Source organism: Lissotriton helveticus, chromosome 10 (assembly GCF_964261635.1).
Source record: "Lissotriton helveticus chromosome 10, aLisHel1.1, whole genome shotgun sequence".
Classification (NCBI taxonomy): domain Eukaryota; kingdom Metazoa; phylum Chordata; class Amphibia; order Caudata; family Salamandridae; genus Lissotriton; species Lissotriton helveticus.
Window position 1 is genome coordinate 801,318,379 of NC_136071.1, and position 17,326 is coordinate 801,335,704.

Consider the following 17,326-nt stretch of genomic DNA (forward strand, 5'->3'; position numbering starts at 1 on the left):
GAGTAAGAACAATGTTTAGGTTCCACGCTGGAGATGGTGGCAGTCTGGGTGGAATTATCCTTTTAAGGCCTTCCATGAAGGCTTTGATAGCAGGTACTCGAAACAATGACAAATGTCTGTTTTGTAAGTAGGCAGCAAGGGCAGTGAGATGTAATTTGATTAATGAGTATGCAAGATTGCATCTTTGTAGATGTAGCAAATAGCAAATAATGTTTTGTATTTAAGCATCTAATGTGTCAATTTTGTTGCTTTTGCAGTAAATAACAAATCTTTTCCATTTGGCTCCATAGCAAGCTCTATTAGTGGGGCGTCTGGCTTCCTTAATATTCATACAGTCCGGTGGGAGGTTCTGGTAACCGAACTCTAAGACTTCAGGAGCCAGATCGCTAAATTCAGTTGAGCTGAATCTGGGTGCCTTATTTCTCCATGGTTCTGCGTCAGCAGCTTTGGGGAAAGTCATAATTCTTGATGAGGGACTAGTAATAGTAGTCGTGTGAACCATGGTTGACGTGCCCATGTGGGAGCAACTAGGATCATGTTGAAAGACTGTTTGAGCTTGCGTACTACTGGTGGAATGAGTGGGAGTGGCGGAAAAGCGCACGCAAATCTGCCTGACCAGCTCATCCATATCGCATTGCCTTTGGACAACGGGTGTGGGAAACTGGCAGCGAAGGTTGGGAATTTTGCACTTGCGTGTGTGGCGTACAGATCTATGTCTGGTTGGCCCCACATTTAAAAGAAAGGTTGAAGAACTTGTGGATGAAGTTCCCATTCGTGTATTTGTTAAATCTGACGACTTAACAGATCCTCTATCTGATTGCTTACTCCTGGAAGATGTTCCGCCAGGAGATATGAGTTTTGTGGAATGGCCCATATCCATATGCTTTTTGCTAGGCGAGAGGTGCAGAGAATGTGTTCCTCCTTGCTTTTGTATGTAATATATTGCGGTCATATTGTCCGTCCGAACTAAAACAGTCTTGTTCAAATGATGTACTTGGAATGACTTTATGGCTAGCAATATTGCCAGTAGTTCTAGATGATTGATGTGAAGCACTTTTTGTTGAGTGGTCCACCTGCCCTGTATTGTATTGTTTAGGAGATGGCTCCCCAGCCAGTGAGTGATGCGTCTGTTAGCACTATTCGTGGAATCGGCTCTAGGAACGGCCGCCCTAAGGAAAGGTTTTGTGTGTTCCACCACTGCAGAGAGCGATGTGTGCAGCTGTCCCAAATCATCATCTCCAAAGCTTAATATCGCTTCAAGAGTATACCTTTGTTCATGAATGGACTTTGTTACACTGTACCAAAGAAAGGAGTTGATGAATTGTTATGTACTGATCTGTTGACTTACGCATACATCTGTGCAGAACTTGCTTTGCTCACATTTATATGTTTTTGATTCCCCGTGAAACAAATCTTTTGATTAACTCAATATAAATACCTTTTCAGATATAATTATTGTTCCGTGCGCTTCTTTTACTTTTTTCATTCCTGTGCTTTTGTCATTGAATGTTTTCCTTATTGAAAGAAATTGTACTGTTATCCTTTGGTTACATTTGAGTTAGATTCTTGAGAACGAACTCTATTGACTGATGCTAGCAAATTAATTCAACTAAGTAAACAAATAAAATCCCTTGTAGTTTTCCCTTACTCTGAATTGTTCATTGCCCATACCTACAAGGGTCAATTGGGTTACCCATTACCTTTTCGTCAGCTACTACTGCAAGGCACTTTGTAATAACCCTGGGTGCTGTGGTCACCCCAAATGGAAGGACCTCGAACGGATAGTGTTGGCCGTCTACTGTGAACCTCAGGTATTTTCTGTGAGCAGGGTGTATGGGAATGTGGAAGTAGGCTTCCTTGAGATCTAGTGTGGCAAGGAAGTCGACTTGTTGAAGCAGTGGAAGAACCTGCTGAAGAGTGATCATGTTTAAAGGATCTGATTGTATGTACAAATCGAGAGGTCTGAGGTCCAGTATTGGCCTTAGGCTCCCGTCTTTTTGGGGGATTAGGAAATACAAGGAGTAAACCCCTGTTCCATGATGTTCTATAGGAACTGGTTCTATTGATTGTTTTTGAAGCAGTGAGAGAGACCCTTGTTTGAGGAGTGTTATATGTTCCCCGGACATTGAGCGCTGTTTGGGTGGTATGTTGGGTGGAGTAGCATTAAGTTCCAGGCAGTAACCATATTGGATAATTTGTCTTACCCATTTGTCTGTAGTGATGAAATTCCAGACAGGTAGGAACTGTGATAGTCTACCTCCGACTGGAGTGGAATGGTGTGGAGGGAAGTCCCTGCTTATTAATGGGGGAGGTCGAGTTTTGTTGTTACCTCTACCTCTCCCTTTGTTGTTATTTCCCCTGTATGCACCTCTAAAATATCCCCTGTTGGGGATGTTTGTGTGCTGTTTTTGTATGAAGCAGTGTCAATTGATGTTTTTGGATGCTCCCCTAAAGAAGGAGCATCGAAAGGAACCACGTGGGGATGGAGACTGCAATGCTCCCCTGGATTTAGCAGTCTGTGTCCTTTTTCATTTTTTCTAGAGTGGTGTCTACAGCCGGTCCAAAAAGGTATTGCTGATTGAACGGCTGATTGAGGATAGTTGTTTGTATCTCCTGTTTGAAGCCAGAGATGTGTAACCAGGCATGTCGTCTGAGTAACACACTAGTGTTAATGGCCCTAGAGGCGGTGTCTGCTGCATCAAAGGCACATTTGATTGATGCATTAGTTATTAATTTCCCCTCTTGAATTAAATCATTGGCCTTGGTCTTATATTGATCAGGTAAATGTTGCAACAGGGTTTCTCGTTGGTCATTGTGAGCCCTATCATACCTAGTAAGTATTGCTTGTGTGTCGACTATCCGCCAGTTATTAGCAGCTGGGGCAGCCACTCGTTTGCCAGAAGCATCTAATAATTTAGACAGCTTGTCCGGAGGTGGTGCATCACCGGAGGTTTGAGAGTTGGCTCGTTTAGTAGCGTTAGTTACCACTAGGGAATCTAAAGGGAGTTGACCTTTGATGTAGGCGGGATCACTGGGAGCGGGTTTATATATTTAGTCAATTCTTGGATTGAGAATTCTAGTCCTAACAGGGTCCGTGAATATGTCGGGGGCAAGTTTAATGAGACCTTTCAACATTGGCAGTGTTTGTACAGTCTTTAGTGACTGTTCAAAGGTGTCTAATAAAAAGTCCTCCTCTGTGGGGTCTGAATGCATTGGGACACCATGGTACTGTGCCACCCTATTTACAAGCTGATTAAAACCAATATTGTCCTCTGGGGGAGATGGCTTTGTTGGATATGCATGAGGATTAGGGAGGCCTGGAGAATCTACTGGGTGGTCATAATCGTTCCAATCATCCTGTGAGACGTCTATCGTTATCAGAGTCATCAAAAGGGTCAGTGTTGTGTCCCCCGCTTCCAATAAATCATCATCACCGGGTGGTAGTGGTGAGTATGGTGAAAGTATAGGAGGGTTGAAAAGGTGAAGTAGCACCGGCCTTCTTTACAGGCACTGCAGGACTGCCTGGGGTGTCCAATTTCCTTTTGTTGTGTGGAACAGTAGACACATGTCCTGTTTTAGGGTCTATGTGGAGTATTTTTTGTTTTGGATCAATAGGATGCGGTCGAAAAAGTTCTCCCTCTTCTGTAGATACTTTTGGTGCCGATTTTTCGGGTCTGAGCAAGGTTTGGATTTCTGTTCCAGAGCCTTGGAAGGTGTTTTTTGGTCCTTTGGCTTCGATGTGGAGGCGGAAATCTTTTTTGGTTCCGAATCCAATGCCTTTTCCTTCAGCACAGGGGTGGTAGGTGCCCAGGTTTTGTTTGGGAGTAGGTTGTGCTCCGTGCTTCGGTGCAGATGGCGCCTGTGGGACAGTGATATGCGGTTTGCTCGGTCCCGAGCTACCGGAAGGCTTGTCCTTTATCTTCGGAGCCGAGCCAGAGGGCGGGGCTTTTGAAGCTTGTTTTTGGTCGCGACTGGGGCCAGCAGGCGAAGACTTGACCAGTGCCTTCATTTTTGGGGGTGGGATTAGGGATGGGGCAGTTTTACTCACTCGGTGACCTGGAGTGATGGGGTGGTCTGAGTCGGGAGTCGTGTGCTTCGGACAGGATTTGCAGATCCTCAGAATCCTCTTCCGGGACATCAGGGCCTTCATCGAAGATGTCCACCTGTGCTGGAGCTGCCTGCTGCACCATGATGTGTCGTCGGGCGAGAGACACAGGTTACAGACCTTGTGGTGGTCACTGTGTGGGAATTTAGCTCCACACTGGTGGCAATGGAGTCCTTACCCTGAGCCGTAGGCTTGAACGGCCTCGACAGGCCCGGCAGCCCACGTCGAAGACCAGAATCGAGTATTTGAGGAGCGTGTCAAGATAACACGATCGAAAACAATACAGTCGACTCCATGACGGTTTGCACGTCGAAAAGGTTTGGAGATTATGGTGCCGAGCGCAGAAGTTACATCCGAACCCAATGGCGGAAATAAACAATCTGAAGAATGAGTTGATGCCATGCGCACTATCGTCCAAGGGAGGAGTCACCTATCTCGTGACCACAAAACACTTCTTCCAAGACAACAAAAAGGTGCAAGCATCTGAGCCTAACACCAGATAGCGCCCTATGCAAAAGTGTACTATTTGCAGATCATATGCCTCAAACACAGGCAGTTTTCTGTGAAAGTACGGACTGTTGCCAAGGAAGAGGTCGCTAAGACAGCATTCTTAACTGTACAGTAGGTACCAACATTGTTAACACTTCCCAAGTCTGCTCAGAATCTAAATGGGGGCTTGTTTGATTTATTTAAGTGTGAACAACGAATTCCAAATCCGGGATGGCACTGATTTCCCACTTTCACACTCCTCCATTGACTTCATATTCTCTCCACCTGCCCACCTTACCTATACTGCTCATTTCATGCCACGGGACAACCACAAACCTAATGTCACCTACACCTGCCTAGCTGAAAAAGAAAGCAAACAATCTCTGGTGGCTCTAAACACACCAGAAGCCATGACAGCATCAGAATGGAGGCAAAAGTGCTAAATTAACTATATTCCAACCAATCAGGATATGGACATCCCTCCACACCCTGCACATAGATCAGGATCATCTCTGCGAGTCTTCTGTTTAGTAAAGAGGTTTCCGCACAACTCCTTAAAAGGAACGATACTGAAAGAATGTAACCACCTCACTCAGAACACAGCATAATTTCCTATCATCACATTCTGGTTTTCTCTTACGTCGATCCAGTCCAATGCTCTACTGCCTTCATTAGGCTTGCTCTATACAAATACCACATTTGTGTAATGTCAACTACTCCAAACACACCACTGTTTCATGATTTAACCTTTCAGGGAAAATCACTCAATGCTTCGTCCTTATTACTGTATCATGTCTAGTAATTTACTCTTTACTAGTTCCTCATTTCCATCAGTCCAGTCCTTGTTTTAAGTATTTTGCAGTGAACTTAGAATAAAATAAGGCACTATACAAATGCCCAACAACTTTTCAACTGAGCACCCTTTGGATCAGCCAATAAAAGAATGTACCAACTGTCAAGTTGCTTTATTAGTCTCACAAGCCCTCTCCTGGCTAGCTTTAAATACAGTTCTCAGTAGCAAACTACTGTGTTTTCCAATCTATGACTTTAGATCCTCTACAGTGGAATCATTATGTCTAGTAATACATTCTCTTAGTATCCATGCCCTACATAACTGCAATTTATTTGTTCATTTCCAACCCTTAACTTTTTTCAGACTTTCTTTACAATAGTCAGAGTATAAGACATCAGAAACGTGTCGGAAGTTGGGTTGGGATTCTGTTGCAGTAACCCCTTCCCCCACTTTCTGCCAGACGACTAATGCACTTTTACTTGATGTGCCATGAGGCCCTGCCAATCAGGTTCCACGGGACTGCGTTCTTTCCCAAAACTGTAACTTGTACCCCAATTGGCACCTCTCTGGCCATGTCAGTCCCTTGTAATAGGTATAATGGGCACCAAGGGCACTGTGGCCAGGAAAGGCCTCTAAGGGCTGCAGCACTTATTGTGCTACCATTAGAGGCCCTGTACCTTCACGTACACACAAGCACACACAGAGCCATTGTAGGCTGCGTGTTTTGGTGCAGAACAAAGTGAAGAGTCAACAAGGCACACATCGCAGTGTTCCATTCCTGCAACCCATTGCCATGGCATAGGTCAGCGACCCCTCTTGCTGGGTGTACTATACCAGTGGTGAGGGTACAGGTGCAGGAGCCCTGTATCCCTACAATGTCTAGACCATTTCTTAGACATTGTAAGTGCAGTAATGTCATTAAGAGTATTTGGTGCCGGGCAAGGGAGCTTCAAAGGCCTTGCCGCTTTTTAAACGCAACCCCAAGCCTCTCCTGCTATCAGGAGCAGGCCCCCTTCTGTCTCCCCTCCTTTTAGGTAGGAAGACAGGCGGGAAAAATTAGCACAGCCCACAAGGTGTGCCCACCACTGCTACCCCCACCCCTCAGGTGGGGGAGGCAAGGTGAAGCCCACTCTTCAGTGCACCCCATCTTGCAGATGGCGGGCACTCCCCAATCAGGGATTAGGGATTGTGCTCACACCTTCACGTGGGATGAGCACACCAACGTTGTAGTCACCCTAAAACACCCCCTAAATAAAGTTTTTTTGGGGCAGTCCTGAATAAAGAAGAGATTTCCGCAACCTACGAGAAGGACGAAAGAAGACAACCAGCAGAGGAGACTGCAGAAAACAATTCATTTGTTCCCAGCCCTATCGGCCCGTCTGCTGTTTCCAGAGATCCTGCGCCAAAAGTAGGCGTGTCCTGCAGTCAGTGACCTCCAGAAACCCTGGGGGGGACTGACTGCCTTCATGAAAGACTGGATCTCCTGTGAACAGCAGCTCTGTTCAATAGAAACTCTCCAGACAGACTAAGCCTGCTGAGGACAAGAAACCCGATGCCTGGAACCACCACTGCACCAGATGCCTACAGCGTGAATCCGGGTGGCCCACTGGTCCCAGCAAGGTCTCCAAGAGCGTCAGAGTCCACCATGGGTTAACCCCTCTAGGGGTCCACGATGTCGCCTGCAGCCTCTGCAAAGAGACCCTACACCCCCAACCGCGAGTGGCCCTGTAATGTGAAATCAGACCACAAAAGACACCGCTGCATCCAGATGCCCAGCGCCCTGGTGAAGAGAACTGAGGTGCACCTATGTCCCCAACTTCCCTGCCTAACATTTGGGTACCCAGGGCCTATGTTCTTTCCCTAAACAGCATTGAAAACAAAACCCAATTGGCACTCTTTGGCCAAAGGGCCTGTACCTTTACACACACACTGTAGTAAGCTGGCTCTGTACACACTATGCCTAAGTGAGATATTTATTTATAAAGTTTTATATAGAGCGAACTTGACCCTAGAGGGTATCAGAGCACTTTACAGATTAGTTAAATAAGTAGAAAATAGATAAACAAGAAAATCTATGACTATGTCCGCTGCAATCAGGTGTGGGACAGTGACTTCTAAACCAGTACTTAGACGGCGTGCAAGCCCTGGTTGGAGAGCAGCTGGTCAGATCAGTATCCAGAGAATGAGTGTGTTGGTTCAGGGTAAAGATTTGTTCATTAAAAGCAGTTTGCCTTCTTTTTTGAATGAAGTGGTTGAAGGGATCAGTCTGATTTCAGGGGGAAGGGATTTCCAGATTCTAGGGGCCAATCCGGAGAAGGCTCGGCTGTAGGTTTTCTTTTTTTGAAATTTTTGAGGTTTCAACATTAAAGTGCTTCTGCTTCTAGATGATCTGCCACCGCCGGACACTTCCAGTTTGTCAGCTAGGTACTTCGGTGTATTTAAGTGTATAGCTTTGTGGGTCATGCCAGTAATTTTCATCTGAATCCTTGCCTCATAAGGGAGCCAGTTTAGTGCTTTCAGATCTGGAGTGGGTGGCTGTACATTTTCGATCCAGTGATAAGCCTTGCAGCAGAGTTAAGGGGTGCCCTTAGTGGAGCCAATTTAAATCTTGGCAGGCCACATAGGGTAGAACTCCCATATTATAATACGGGGATAACTAGCGCTTGCACAGCAGATTTAAGGTCGTCGCAGGGTAGGAAGAGTTTTATTTTTCTTAGAATACTCATTTGAGAGTTTGCTCCTTGGTGGCTGAGTGGATGTGCTCTTGCATGTTCAGATTCTTGTCAAGTGTTCCTGGTGATCTTGTGGAATCTATAATGTGTGGAATGCAGTTGAAAACGGTTAGTTGTTTCATCCAATCTTCAATGTAGAGGATCTTTTTGGTGGGGCAATTAAGAGGAATTCGGTTTGGAGCAAGTTGAGTTTAAGGTACTATCTGGTTAGCCATTTTTTTGGGGAGAGTTTTGTGGAGTAGACGGATATCCTCAGGGGAGGAGAATTTAAGGTTTAGTTGGTTGTCTTTATACATGTGGTATTGTAGATTTGAAAACTTCAAAATTTTGGTTAGAGGCTCCATGAACAGGTTAAAGAGAGTAGGTGACAAGGTGGACCCCTGGGAGACCGCTAAAGTGACAGGAGTGGTAGTGGACAAGGACTCGTTAACCTTAATTCTTTGAGTTCTGTTATTTAGAAACGAGGCAAAGCAATTTAGGACAACCCCTGATAATCCCATTCTATGTGTATAGTGTGCGCAGAGTCCAGTGGAACCCCAAAGGTAGGCAGAGGTAAACGTAGATAGCACCTTACTCACTATTTGTGGTAGTGTGATCGAGCAGTAAGGCTTTATCAGAGGGTGGTGTTAAGCATTTGTTGTACACACTCAATCAGCAAAAGATATCACACACTCAAAGACTGAAATTCATACCAAATATTCTTTTAGTTATTGTATTTTCTAGAAGCAAGCAAGCCTGGCACAGATAAGCAATAAATAGTTTACAGTAGTAATGCAGTTTGTAAACAGTTTGAATTGCAACTGTATATGCACTTTGATTTGATTACAGTAGAGCTACTAGTAATGCAGTGCTTTTGAAATACTGTACATATACTTTGTATTGCCTTTTTAGTAGAATGTCAAGTAAATTACTTTACAGATAACTTTTCTTAGAGTACAGTATACATGGATGACTGCACTGGGTCATTTCCAGTGAACAGGTATGTAAAAGTGTTTGTTTTTTATTTACAGTTTGAAAGGGTTTTATAGATTTTACAACTTTTCACAGAAAAACAGTCAATGTTATCCTACGGAGAAAAAGTGTTACCGGTTAAAAGGTAAGTATTCAGTGCTGACCCCAATGTTATTCAATAGGGGATAGGGGAACTCCCATTGGTGGATCCTGACGAACAAGTTACTTACCTTCGGTAACGCTTTTTCTGGTAGATACAATATCTGCCTGTGGATTCCTCACCTTGTGAATATCCCCCTTGCGTCAGCAACATTCGGAAATTCTTTTCGTAGCCTCGCGCCGACGTGGACTTGGACGTCAGAGACACGGCATCGCTCGCGACTCCGCTGACTTCACCGACGACTAGAATAGGCCCACGCCGGCGTGATGATATCAGTTCTGCCCTTTTTTCCGTGCCTTCGAGGCACACGGACGGACCAATGACAGTAGTAATGTACATAGCATACACAGTACACGATAGTCAAAATAGCACACACAGTGTGAAGCAAATGTAAGAAAACAAACTTGACCATAAAATAAATACAATACAGATATACTGGTATAGGAGAGTGGACAAGGGGGAGGCGGGTGGGTCAGTGAGGAATCCACAGGCAGATATTGTATCTACCAGAAAAAGCGTTACCGAAGGTAAGTAACTTGTTCTTCTGATAGATACATCTGCCGTGTGGATTCCTCACCTTGTGAATAGAGTCCCACAGCAGTCCCCACTCCCGGAGGAGGGCATCCACTCTTCTAAACCAGGAAATCCTGAAGGACAGAACGCGCAAAGTGGCCGTCCCTCCTCACTTCGGAATCTAAGCAGTAATGCTTTGCGAAAGTGTGGAGGGAAGACCAAGTTGCCGCCCTACAAATGTCCTCTACTGGAACACCTCTAGCCAATGCTGAGGTTGAAGACTTAGCTCTTGTAGAATGAGCCCTTATACCCTCTGGTGGTTCCTTACCGGCCAAAGAGTAGCAGATCTTTATACAGAGGACGCTCTTCCTCTTTTGCAGCCAGCAAACCCAACGAAGAGCTGGTCATCCAATCGACAGTCTTTAGATCTGTCCAGGTAAAAAGACACCGCCCTTTTGGGGTCCAGACGGTGTAACCTCTACTCCTCCTTGGAAGGGTGCGGGGGGAGGATAAAAGGTAGGGAGGGTAATGGATTGACCAAGGTGGAAAGGAGTCACCACCTTTGGGAGAAAAGCAGCCCTGGTCCTAAGAACCATTCGATCAGCATGAATGGTCAAGAATGGGGGCTTGGAACTAAGAGCTTGAAGCTCACTTACCCTCCTTGCTGAGGTTATTGCAACAAGGAAGACTGTCTTAAGAGTCAAGCCTCATAGGACATTTGTGTAGAGGCTCAAAGGGAGCACCCATCAAAAAGGTCAAGACAAGATTAAATTCCACTGAGGCACAATAAAAGGAGTAGGAGGGAACGTATTTGCGAGGCCCTTCAAAAACCTTAAAACTACAGGACATTTAAAAAGAGATGGCTGGTCAGGCAAGCAGAGAAATGCCGACAACGCAGAAAGATAGCCCTTAACTGTGGCAACAGTAAGCCCTTGCTGCGCCAGAGAGAGGGCAAACTGGAGAACATCAGACAAATGGGCTCTCAAAGGGTTAATAGATTTCTCCCCACACCGCGTGACAAATTTTGACCATCTGTAAGAATAGATGGATTTAGTGGAGTCAGGCCTGGCTGACAAGATGACATCCACCACGTCAGGCGGGAGAGAAAAGGAATTCAGGTTGCCCCTTTCAATCTCCAAGCATGAAGGTGCAATGTCTGGAGGTGGGGGTGTAGAACCTGCCCCTCCATCTGAGAGAGGAGGTCTGCCCTGTGAGGGAGACGGAGCGGCGGTGAGAGGAGAGGTGGAGAAGATCTGTATACCACACCCTTCTTGGCCAATCCGGAGCGACCAATATGACTTGGGCCCGGTCTTGGCGAATCTTCCTCAGAACCCGAGGAATCAAAGGTATGGGAGGAAACGCGTAAAGGAGTTGTCTTCCCCAACTCAACTGAAACGCGTCCCCCAAGGCTCCCTGCATCGGATACTGGAGACTGCAGAATGACAGGCAGTGAGCATTCTCGCGAGTGGCGAACAGGTCCACCTGAGGAGTCCCCCACGTCCGAAAGACGTGACGAACCACCTCCGGGTGAAGCCTCCACTCGTGGTCGGCTGAGAACTGCCGACAGACTGTCTGCACGCACGTTCAGAACTCCGGCCAGATGATTCGGAAACAGACAAATCAGATGGTCCTGAACCCAGGACCAGAGACGCATTGCCTCTCTGCAGAAACACGGAGACCCCACTCCTCCCTGCTTGTTTATGTACCACATCGCGGTCGTGTTGTCCGTCAGGACCTGGACCGACCGCAAAGAGAAGGGAGGAAGGCCTTGAGCGCCAAACGAATCGCCCGCAATTCTAGAAGGCTGATATGAAGCAACCTTTCCTCTGGAGACCAAAGACCCTTGATCTCCAGATCCCCCAGATGAGCACCCCCACCCTAGAGCGGATGCATCCGTTATTACTGTGGCCACCGGAGGAGGCAGATGAAAAGGCTTCCCCTGAGACAGGTTGCCTTCCACGCCCCACCAAGACAGATCCGCCGCAGCTTCTCTGGAGATCCTCACTGACTCCCTGAGATCTCCGTTGTGTTGATACCACTGCCTGCAGAGGCACCACTGGAGTGCCCTCATGTGCCAGCGTGCATGGTTGACCAACAGAATACAGGAAGCCATCAGACCGAGCAGACAAAGGACCTTCAGGACTGGAACGACCGCTCCGTTGTCAAATAAAGGAATCAATTCCTGTATGTCGCGAATCCTTTGAGGAGGAGGGAATGCACGACATACAGTTGTGTCCAGTACAGCACCTATGAACAGGTTGTGCTGGGAGGGCACCAGGTGAGACTTGGGTACATTTATCGAAAAACCCAACCTGTACAACAACTGGGTTGTCTCCTGCAGATGATGGAGCACTCTCTGACGACTCTGCTTTGATCAGCCAGTCGTCCAAATAGGGGAATACTGGAATCCCCGACCTTCTGAGATGCGCTGCCACCACCGCCATCACCTTGGTGAAGACTCTAGGCGCAGTAGTAAGTCCAAAAGGAAGGACAGCAAACTGATAGTGTTGCGATCTCACCATAAAACGGAGATACTTCCTGTGCGACTTGCAGGATGCGTACTTTCACATCCCAATCCTGAAGTCGAGCGACACCATCCAGTCTTCTTCTAGCAGGGCTTGAAGAACCTGAGCAAGGGTGAGCATCTTGAATTTCTCTTGTTTCAGATAAAGATTCAAGATCCTGAGATCCAGGATTGGACGAAGTCTGCCATCCTTCTTGGGAATCAGGAAATACCGGGAGTAGCATCCCTGACCCCTTTCCTGCTCTGGGACCACCTCTATTGCACCCTTTCTTAACAGAGTCAACACTTCCTCCTGAAGTAGCAACAGATGTTCCTCCGTGCAATAACCTTGGCAAGGAGGGTAATTGGGAGAACCCAAAGATCTGAAGTAACCGATTCCCAATCCTGTAGAAAATGGGTAAGCCGACCCCCCACCGGACCCACATGATCCTGAATGGCAGATCTAGGGCTGCTTTTCTGTGGCTGAAGGGTTGGAGGAAGTGGAGGAGGAAGAGGCTTGACGTCCACGAGGACGCGCTCTTTGCTTTCCCCTGTAAGATCTGTACATGGAATTTTGCTGCTGCTGCTGTTGCTGCTGCTGCTGCTGCTGACCTTGTCGGTAATTCCAAAAGGAAAAGCGACCGAAACCCCTGAATCTCTTGTTGGTCGAAGAGCCTCTGATCTGGAGACCTAAAGGTTTAGTAGTCGTCCTGCTGTCTTTAAATCTCTCCAGGGCCGTATCAGCTTTCTTCCCAAAGAGACAAGATCCATCAAACGGAAGATCCAGCAAAGTCGCTTGAACATCCGCCAAAAAGTCTGAGGATTTCAGCCAAGCTGATCTTCTAGTGGCGACAGCAGTGCCCATGATACATGCCACAGAGTCCGCAGTGTCCAGACCACTCTGTATCACTTGGCGAGCCGCTGCCTGTGCATCCGAAATTACCTTCTCAAAATCCTTCCTGTTGGCATCAGGAATTTTAGGTGCTAGAATACGCAAAGAATCCATAAGAGCATGCACATACCTCCCCATCAGACAAGTGGCATTAGTCTACTTCAACGCCACCCTTGCAGAGGAGAAGGTTTTCTTAGCAACCTGATCCTGTTTCTTTGCCTCCTTTTCACAGGGTACTTGGGGAAAGGCACTCATATTCTTTTTGGAGCAGGCTGCTTGAATGACAAGACTCTCAGGTGATGGATGAGACGTCATAAAAGCAGGGTCTTCAGGTGCAACCCTGTACCTTCTTGCCACACTCTTAGGTACCGCAGGAGCTGACAGTGGTTTCTTCCACACCTCCAAAATGGGCTCCGTTAAGGCGCCATTAAACGGAAGTAATGGCTCTACCACAGAACTAGGAGAATGTAAAACCTCAGTGAGAAGATTGGATTTAAAGTCCACCGCTGGCAAAGTTAATTGTAGAAGTTCTGCCTTCCTCATCACCATATGATAAGGCTGGACATCTTTAGGTGTATCAGAGCCTGAAGGCAACTCCCACTCCGGAGAGAAATACTGGCTACCAGCGTCAGCCAGTTCCTCAAAAAAGTCCTCATCCAATTCACCTTCCTCCATATCAGGATGTGACTCCACATACCTTCGCTCTTCCAAAAGGCGTTGAGCCTCCCTTCTGGACCTCTCTTTCACACGTCTCGCAGCCGGATCCACCAATGGCTCAGACTGAGTCGGGATCGACGTCGGTATCGAATCCGAAGGCCCAGCGGGATGCTCTCGAGGCCGTTCTGGAGTGGGTGACGACGAAATCGGCGTAGACGGAGCCGGAAACTGCCATGGCGGCGTCGGCGCCAGCATATAGGGCATAAATGGAGCAGGAGGATAGGAGTGAGGGACTCCTAGATTGAAAGCCAGTGGACCCATGGGACTCATGTCTCCTCTTCTTATGCTTCATGGTCTGAAGCGGACCTCTACGACGACTCCTCTCGAGACCCAGATCTTGACTTCGACCTCGACGATTTTCCTTTTCCAGCCTTCAGCTTCGCTACCAAGAGCTTGGTCTCTCTTTCCCTCAGGGCCTTCGGGTTCATCTTTCGACAAGAGGAACATCCATCCACATCGTGGTCCGAGCTCAAACACCAGATGCAGTCCTCGTGCGGGTCAGTAATAGACATCATTTTTCCGCACTCTCTGCAGGGCTTGAAGCCGGTCTTCTTTGTCGACATCGCCGAAGAGACAAGATACAAAGAAGCAGAAAATGGTAACAAAAAGGCAACAAAGTACCAGTTGGCTACTGAGATTCCCAAAACCGTTAGCGTCGACGACGCGGAAAAAAGGGAACTGATGTCATCACGCTGGCGTGGGCCTATTATAGGCGTCGGTGACGTCAGCGGAGTCGCGAGCGATACCGTGTCTCTATGACGCCCAAGTCCACGTCGGCGCGAGGCTACGAAAAGAATTTCCAAATGTTGCTGACGCAAGGGGGATATTCACAAGGTGAGGAATCCACACGGCAGATGTATCTATCAGAAGAGCAGGGCACAGGGCTGTCTGAGCAAAGCTCCTAAACTTAAGCTCAGGATAAATGGGGGTTCAAGCCAGCACAAAAGGTGCACCTCAGCTGCACTGGGGCAGCCGGATGCAGAGTGCGGTTTTGGCATCAGCCACCCTGTAGCTTTCAATGGGGTTTTTCCGGTTTGCAAACACACTGCAGGCTCAGGGACGAAGGTCTTCTGGGTGCGACCACCACTTGGAGAGGTAAGTTGGGATGCTGGGGTTTGGTTAGGCACCGTCAGTTGGGCCACCCAAGGCCATCATGTGCAGGGGTGCCCTTTTAGGGTTGGATCTTCTTACAAGCTCCTGGTCCGGGTTGGGGGGACAGTCCGATTTAGGCTGAAGGCATTGGCTGGAGGCTTGAAGGTGGTCAGGGATCACTGGATCTCGGGTCTGGATCACCGGGGAGGTCTCCTCGTGGTGTGGGGCCACATGGACATTAGGCGTTGGGTGCAGATTCGCGGACTTTGCCGGAGCTGGAGTCTGTTGCTGAATACATCCGGTGTTCACGGGAGACAAAGTCTTTGGTTTAGAAGGCAGGGCAGGTCCTCGTGGTTCTTGAGATTGCTAGCTGTAGGACACACCGGAATTCCGTTTCTGCAGGTTCGAGGTGGCAACAGGCCAGTAGGGCTGTGGCCAAGTCAGTAGGCGTCCTCCTATTGCTAGATTCTGCACAGCTTTTTGGTCCTTCTTTTCTTGTAGTTTTTGTCTGAGGAGGCAAGGTTCAGGGTGCCCCCTAAATACTAGATTTAGGGGTGTTACAGGTAAGTAAAGGGTGGGACCAATGGGTCCCTTCCTTGGGGTGGGTACAGCCGCTATTATGCCACCCTCCAGTGAGGGGGGCATACGCCTCACTGGCTCCCCCCATCTGCAAGATGGCGGGGACAGAGTTCGGCTTCATCTCGGCTCTCCGACCTGAAGGGTGGAGTTGGCACAGGTGGGCACACCTCTCTTCCTCACTTGTTTTTCCCACCGGTTCTCCCGCCCAAAGTGGGGGTCAGAACCAGTGGGGACCAGCTGCTGAAAGCAGCAAGTGGCCTGGGGAAGCTCACAAAGGCTGCAAGAATTTGAAGCTTCCCCTTTGTGGACCCTGCTCATACTGGGGGAGGAGGCTTAGCACCTCGTCCCAGGATGTGCAATGTTTCAGGCCCCGAGAGCAGCAGGCTCTCAACCCAGGGGTCCAGAAACATGTGTGGTGGTGGCAGCTGAAAGCAGTCACTCAGCCTGGACACTAGTGGTAGTTTGTTATTCAGGGGTATCTCGAAGATGCCTTCAGTGTGCATTTTTCTTTAAATCTCACACTGGCATTAGGTGTGGGTTTAATGTGCCAAACTTCTCATTTTTCAGTGAAGCCATAATGGGACTGTGGAGTTCATAATGACAAACTCCCAGCACCATATACTCTTAATAGCAGCACTACACTTAAGTCTAAAAATTGGCTTAGATACTGTAGGGGTATAGGGCTCATACACCTGTACCCTCATCACTGATAAAGAGCACCTAGCTAGGAGGGTGACTGATCTATAGCAGGGCAGAGCGTTGTAGGCATGGCACACAGCGATGTGTCCCATGTCGACTTCACTCTTCACTTTGTTCTACACCAAGACAGACTATCTTGTAGGCAAGTAACTGTTTGTTGGAACCTCTACATCTGCCCTTGCAGCCTCCGGAGCCCCCTCCGAGGAGACCCTTAGAGGTTGAGGGTTGATTGTTGCCTTTATAGGTGGTAGAGGTAGTGTCTGAGAATTGCGCTTATCAGGTAGAAATTGGAGCACTGCTCAATTTCATCCCAATGCACCCAGTTGTACCTAGCTAAAAGTGCTTGGGTATTGGAGATGCAGCAAAAGTTTGCTGCCTGGGAGGCTACTCTTTTACACGAAGCTTCTATCATCTTCGATTATTTGTCTGGGGGTGGAGCATCTCCTGTGGTTTGGGAATTGGCCCTTTTGCACGCTTTGGAAACTACCAGGCAATCCAATGGTAACTGCCTGTGAGAAAGTGCCATCTTCTTGCATGGTATGCCCCCACTTTTTGCTGAATTGCTGATGTACTTTGACTGAGTGTGCCTTGGGCTCCTGCCATTCAGGTGCCCAGGGCCTGTGTTTCCTTCTCTAAAACAGTATTGAAACTAAAACCCAATTGGCATCTCTGGCCACATGTCAGCCCCTGGTAAATGGTACCCTAGGTACCCAGGGCATTGTGACCAGAGTGGAGCCCTAAGGGCTGCAGCACTTAATGTGCCACCCTTAGGGGCCCTGTACCCTGACACGCACACACTGCCTTTGCAGGTTGAGTGTCCTAGTGCAGAACTACACAAAGAGTCTAAATGGCATACATTCATGTGTGCCAGGTCCACAAAACACACTGCCCTAGCATACATTAGTCATCCCTCTAGGTGGGTGCACTATGCCAGTGGTGTGGGCACAGGTACATGAGCCCTGTGCCCCTACAGTACCCAGGGCCATTCCTGGGTACTGTAAGTGCAGTGATGCCATTAAGAGTACATGATGCTGGGAGGTTGTCATTACGAACTCCACAGCACCATGATGGCTACACTGAAGACTGAGAAGTTTGGTACCA

The 17,326-nt window shown here is 47.8% G+C and overlaps 1 protein-coding gene across 7 annotated transcripts in view; it reads right to left on the reverse strand.

Annotated features, from left to right (window-relative positions):
• Positions 1 to 17,326, reverse strand: part of WAC (WW domain containing adaptor with coiled-coil) — a 676,706-nt gene that overhangs the window by 481,611 nt on the left and 177,769 nt on the right. The gene's annotated exons all lie outside the window — the stretch shown is intronic.